Source organism: Lepeophtheirus salmonis, chromosome 8 (genome assembly GCF_016086655.4).
Source record: "Lepeophtheirus salmonis chromosome 8, UVic_Lsal_1.4, whole genome shotgun sequence".
NCBI classification, from domain to species: domain Eukaryota; kingdom Metazoa; phylum Arthropoda; class Copepoda; order Siphonostomatoida; family Caligidae; genus Lepeophtheirus; species Lepeophtheirus salmonis.
The window spans coordinates 27233339-27239781 of NC_052138.2; the positions used below are offsets into that span (position 1 = coordinate 27233339).

Sequence of the window (6443 nt, forward strand, 5' to 3'; positions counted from 1 at the left end):
AAGTTAATCGATTATTCCCAGGATATACTTCTCTATGAAAATAATGCCCCATTTGAGTCAAATACTTCTGATTTCGAAGCAACAGAAACTCAATTTTTGAGTCCTATATCCATATTTAGGAACTCGTGATATTGCACAATTATATGACCAGCAGCTACTTGATATTGACTAATTCAAGGTTCAATTTGTCACAAAACAACTATAGGTTCTCAAAACAACAGGTATTTGACGAATTGATTCACTTATGGAACTTGAAAATGCTGAAGATATATTTTTATTTCCGCAGAATAAGTATATCTAAAAAACCATTATGTATTTTTATTTCTGACTTTAAATTTGAAGTCTATTATAAATTTTGGTCAGAAAACATGTATTACTTATAAGAATTTGATACTTGATATGTCCCAATTTTGGCAGTGAAACCGGGGTCGAATCTCAAACCATATCATATATGTACATGTTTTCTGTTGGAAAAAAAGGGAATTATTATCTTCTTCTAGTGACTCCAATATAATTATCTTATATATTAATATCAGTACGTATAAATCTCATTTATTTATACAACTTCCCGTTATTCATGAGCACAATGCCTTGAGATTACCTGAGTTAATTAAATTTTGGTATTTTTAGTATATTATTGTGTTATCCAGTGCTGCAATAATTATGTCCTACCCCTATATAAAAAAATAGATTCCGACACTGAACGCGGTAATTCTGACAATTTGAAGAATGTTTGAGATAAGAAAGGTGTACCTTAGATGACGTTAGAATTAAATCAGCTGCAAACAACCGTGGAAGGAAGGAAATAAACAGAAATCCCACATAGCAAGGACATGTAGGGAGGAATTGCTTTGATATCAATCCTATATCAGTGTTGTTTTGGTCCTTATTTAGGAGCGAGCACCGCGGTCCAGTCCAACTTTTCGGCCCTTAAAGAAGGTTCCATTTCTCATGACGTCAATGAGGGTGCTTTTCCTCTTTTTAATTATTCCGTTATATAATAAAATAAATTATTTAACTAAGTAACGAAATAGTATGTTCGTATTATATTGTATTATCATGAAAAATATAATAATTTTTGCAAAGTATGTGCAATAATCATAATACATATTTTATTTGCGGTAATAAACCATCAATATTTATGAAAAAAAACTCCAAAGACCGACAGTTAAGGACCGGTCTTAATGACCGATAGTCTTAAAGACCCCTCTGAAGGATCGATCTCAAAGACCGATCCTAAGACTGCACTGAACTGAATAAATAAGGATCGGATCAACACTATCCTCAATTCTACTCTGAGTCCATCAAGGACTTAAAATAAGGACTCCCAAACAATTTTCAGCGTTACTCTCCGTTTTTCCTGAGCACAGGCACTAGTTATTACTGTATACTTTGATGTTTTCTTCTCCAGAATTAAATAATAATGAGAGTAGCTTTAGTAAAAATAAAACCCTGTCGAACATGCAACAAAAAAAAAGCCGCTCGTACATTCTAGGACATATTTTATAGACCTCCAGTGTTATTCAGGGTAGTCAAAAATATTTATGTATAAAATTAAAACTGATAAAGACTTCTCTATAAATTTAGAGCCTGAATGGTAGGTATATGTTTTTGAATTTAATATATTAATCATTATTTATATGTATATATAAATATATATGTTGATAGGATATTTATTGGGGGGGAGAAGGTTAAAAAATTTGGCCCTTTTAAAAAAAATGAAAAAAAACTTTCTTTTTATAAACAACGTATTTATAAATAACCCAAGTATAAGGGGAAAAAATAGATTATTGTAATCAAATACATAGTAGCAATTATTTTAAAAAGTCGTATTTTAAAGATTTATTTTTTAAACCCATTAGCAATACATCTTGCAAAGGTTTCTCTGGAAAATATTTGTATCGCAGTTTCTATTCTCTTAGCCTACTTTCTTAAATTGATGAATTTCTATATTGAATTTGACTGATATCCTTTTAAAATTGATTGTTCTCATTTTTAAGATTGACTATTCCCTTTAAAATTAAACTATTCCATTTTGAATTGGACTATTCCCATTTTGAATTGAACTATTCCCATTTTCAATTGGAAATGATATAGATTAGTGTTTTCGATATATTTGGCCATGTAAATCGTGTGTACTTTATAGCTGGTCCATTTTTTGAATGAGTTAATCTGAAGAGTGACTCTCCTTTTCCTCAGCTGTTGTCATTATTATCTAACTCCTGAGGGGTTATCTTGTTTTCATACAATAATGTTCAAAACCTGATTAAAGATATTTATGTGCTCAAAAAGACAGAGAGTACCCTTGAGGATTTGTTGAAGGGTTATAATTCCAGGTCCTTGTTAGACTCAAAGTAAAATTGAAGATCTACATCGGAGTCATTCTTCCATATATCCTTGTTTATTTCCTTCTCCAACTGTGTCACAGCTAATTGTAGCTGATCTAATGAACCAGTATAACAGCTAAGCTGCTGTCCTACATAACATTCTTCAAATAATCACGTTTACCATTTTGTTTTTCGTGTTTTTTTTAACATGCCCAAAATACACACGATTTCATTATTAAATATCCCAAAAACCTCTGAACATTATATGTACTACCTTTTTTGAATACCCTTACTTAGTTTAAATATTCTCATTTTGAAAAAGACTAATCCATTTAGAACTGGTTAGTTTCCATTTTGAATTAGAAGTGGTGTAGTGTCATTTTTAGAGATGGGATTCGTATAAAGCGCGAGGAGAAGGCGGGAGCGAATATGGTCTTACTGAATTAAGACTATTTTTCATAATATTTCAATATCTCTTCTTTTGTCATGTTATACCCTGATACTGCGTCAGCGTGATTTTTTTATCAACATTTTTTTGTTTCAAAATAATTTAATTATTATAATGGAAAATGCGTGTCAAAGTTCAATTGAGTCTTCTCACGATAGTATTTAAGTCAATTTTGTACATAGACAAAGCTAGAAGACGTGATTATCAACGAATAACATTAGATAAATCAATACTTTCATCATCACTAATATTAATAATAGTTAATATAGAAATCCATTTGAGCCAAGTATTTAAAAAAAAAACGCCCATAACTATAAAAATATTTAATGGGTTTCAAAAGACATCATATACATATGTATGATATTTGAATTCCGAATACTTATTTTCAATTTAATTTATTTAAAGCATTCAAATATTTTATATCAAAGAATTGAAAAATAAAATACATTAAAAACAATGAAAAGTTGTCAGATGATTTCCGAAATAAATGAAAAAAGTAGATAACTTAAAAAGATTATGTTGTATAAAATTACGAGTATATACAGTGTGTATACTTAATTGTGACACACTTTTTAAATGATTATTTTATAAGTATTCCAAAAAAGTTAAAATGGATCCAAACGTGATATTTAGGAATCCATTCTTTAATCTCTGGGAGAAATGGTTCAGATACAGATTACTCAATTACTACGAGTTGGATTGACTTAGACTCATCAAATTTCAACACAACATATATGTATGTCTGCTATTGTTTGAATTTATGTAAAGGTTATACTATCAAAAGAAAAAAATATATATGACAGCTAAATAGTTGATTTTATCCATTTTCACAAAAACACTCAGATCAACTCACTCAAACGACTGTTAGATCAGAACTGTGCGTCCATAATAGCTGAAACTTTGGTGAATAACTGTCAATAGAAGCTAGATAGATGTGACTATGCTTAATTAAATTTTTTATAAGGTCTCTGGCATCCTGCTCCACAAATCTAATGTTTGCATGACTTATTGGTAGTTTAATCTATCTTGATCAACTGTACAACGGATAAACATCGTCTTATGGAAGAAAATGAGCTTGAAATCAATCTTTAAGACATTTTGCCTTAACTATTTTACTTTAGGACATTTTGCCTTAAATCATTTCGCCATAGAACATTTCGTCTTCAAGTCATTTTGCCACAAGGATATTTATATTGATATATGAGGTGTATATATCATTATTGTATATTTTTGGTTGAAATAGATGTTCCCTTTGAATTTATTAATCAAAATATGGAATTTTGATTACTACAAAACGCATGAAATAGTTCCTTTTTATGATGGGAATATGATCTTGTCCAATATTTTGTTTGTTTGTCTATCTAGGAGTATTTTCCAATAGGAATACATTCTCATGTCCGCTGATAATTGGTACGAAGAAGTGATTAGCATGTCTTTATTTTTCTTATTATACTAATTGTATTTATATATTTTTTTCTGGTTCAAGCTCATTACATAGTGAAATTTTGATAGAATATATGCATTGAAATTTTGGGCATAATTCCATCATTATTAAAACAGAAAAAAACCAATACATCCATATAAACAACTCGTTTGATTCTGAGGCTAATACAAAAAAAATAAGACTCCATAACATGGCCTTCACTGCTAATGACACCAAATGTCAGAACAGCAGTTGAATTTTTGCATCTGAAGACAGAAGGAACTTTTTGTATATCTTGGTAGATCCACCTATCATTTTAACTATTAAATTATCGATCTACAGGGAAGAGTTTTTTATCAGAAAAGAAAAAAAGTTCAAGGGTATGGCATGTAATACCTAAGGGTGATAATTTTGGTAAGAATAGAAAAGCGTGCGAGGAGAAAAGAAGAATTACTTATGGCATCATTGATTAAATAATATACATCTTCTTCTATCAATCATGAACGTTATCATTCCCGCCTTTATTATTCAATATTAATGTAACATGAGATGGTGATAGTCGATAGAGAACTGAATAAAATCCCCAAAATGACGTCGCCTTCTGTCTGGATTTATGAAAATGGAGGCCCAGAAATTTGGAAAATACTTACCGGATGAGAAACAGATGGTTTGTCGGATTTGTCGATATAAATGTGCCTTTAGTCCCCTGTCTAGAATTACACGCCACTCATTATCCTCATCTCATAACAAGAGTATGGATATTCATCTATAAAATCAATTTGACGATGAATACATCAAGTCAGACTTTAACTTTGATCTCACAACGATGCTTATTGCATGTAATATAACCTTATCCATTGCTAATCATCTATGTTCAAAAAATTTATGGAGAAATACAAGGGTAAACATATCCCTTCCCGAGGAACCATCATTAAATTAATGGAGGATGTTGGTACTGATGTCATATATAGAAATACATATAAAAATGTTTTGAGTCATCCACACCAAATGATGATCAAGTTATCAGTAAAAAGTATTTACGAATATCGAAATGGAACTCTGAATTTTGTACTATCTCACAGTAAGTATTCAATTTTTTTTAAATCTAACCATAAAATATGATTCTATTTTAGCTAAACATATCAAGAATTATGATACACAACTCAGTAAAGGGCAAAAACAACTGCTTAAATGGTCACAACAACGGGGGTAGTAGCTTTGGATGGTTTGCAACTAGTTTGTCTGAGACTACTTACTTCGCTTTAAGACTTGGGTATGATAATTAGGTTTTCCAATATTACATAGTCAATAAATATTACTTTTTTATCACTAAAGGCTTAGCTATGGTTGATGGGCTCCAAGAAATGGTGTTCAGAAAACTCATAAAAGGCAAAAACAACTGTTTAAATGGTCACAACAACGAGGTTAGTTACATTGGGTGTTGCATTATAATTAACAATTGTGTATATCCATCATGATAATAGTATGTTGTTATATAAGCATACCTAAATAACGGGGAAAAATATTTTTTGATGCTCTTAATAGGGAGTAATATCGCCGGACATTACTACATAATTAGCTTTTGCTCTAAATCTTTACGATGAATTTATTTATAACATTTTTTTATTAGTATATTTATTGTCTAATTTTATGATTTTGACATTTACTTTATTATTAATAATTAGTTAGATCTCATCGGTAGAGATATATCTATCCTGTGCACAATTGTATATAGCAACTTCCACATGAAGAAGAGGGGTGATTATCTTTTGGTTAAACTCCACGTCTCGCTTGTGTATTGCAACCTAAAGTTATGACATATTTAACTGAATTCCGATGTTAAAACAAGAAAAATTATCTGGATCAATCTATTATTTCAATATTCTGTATTTATAATTTATTATTATTAATAGTTATATGATTTTAATGGTTTAATTTTGTATATTTAACTTAAATGTATAATGGTTTATTTTTTAGTATGTAGATTATATTTAATTAAAGCCTTCTTTTTTAAACTTTGAGCTTCAAATATATTTCAAATACTCTACTTTGTCGTTTCATTAGCTATTATTCTGAGAATAAGGTTAATAATGAATTACAATTTCATGGAGTGTGACGTTTTCAAATCTACTGTAACGGATAAAAAACGTCGAAGTCAATTATACGTAGTATATCTTCATTAAACATTTTGCTAATAAATACATTCGTTATACCCTCAAAAATCATAATAAAGCAGGCAGATGAT

At 29.8% G+C, this 6443-nt stretch overlaps 1 long non-coding RNA gene across 1 annotated transcript; it reads left to right on the top strand.

Annotated features, from left to right (window-relative positions):
• Nucleotides 1-4591: 4591 nt before the first annotated feature.
• LOC139906137 (uncharacterized) lies at nucleotides 4592-5858 on the top strand. Its single transcript, XR_011781449.1, has 3 exons — nucleotides 4592-5279; nucleotides 5332-5471; nucleotides 5534-5858. It is a non-coding gene; the product is annotated as an uncharacterized lncRNA (long non-coding RNA).
• Nucleotides 5859-6443: the final 585 nt, after the last annotated feature.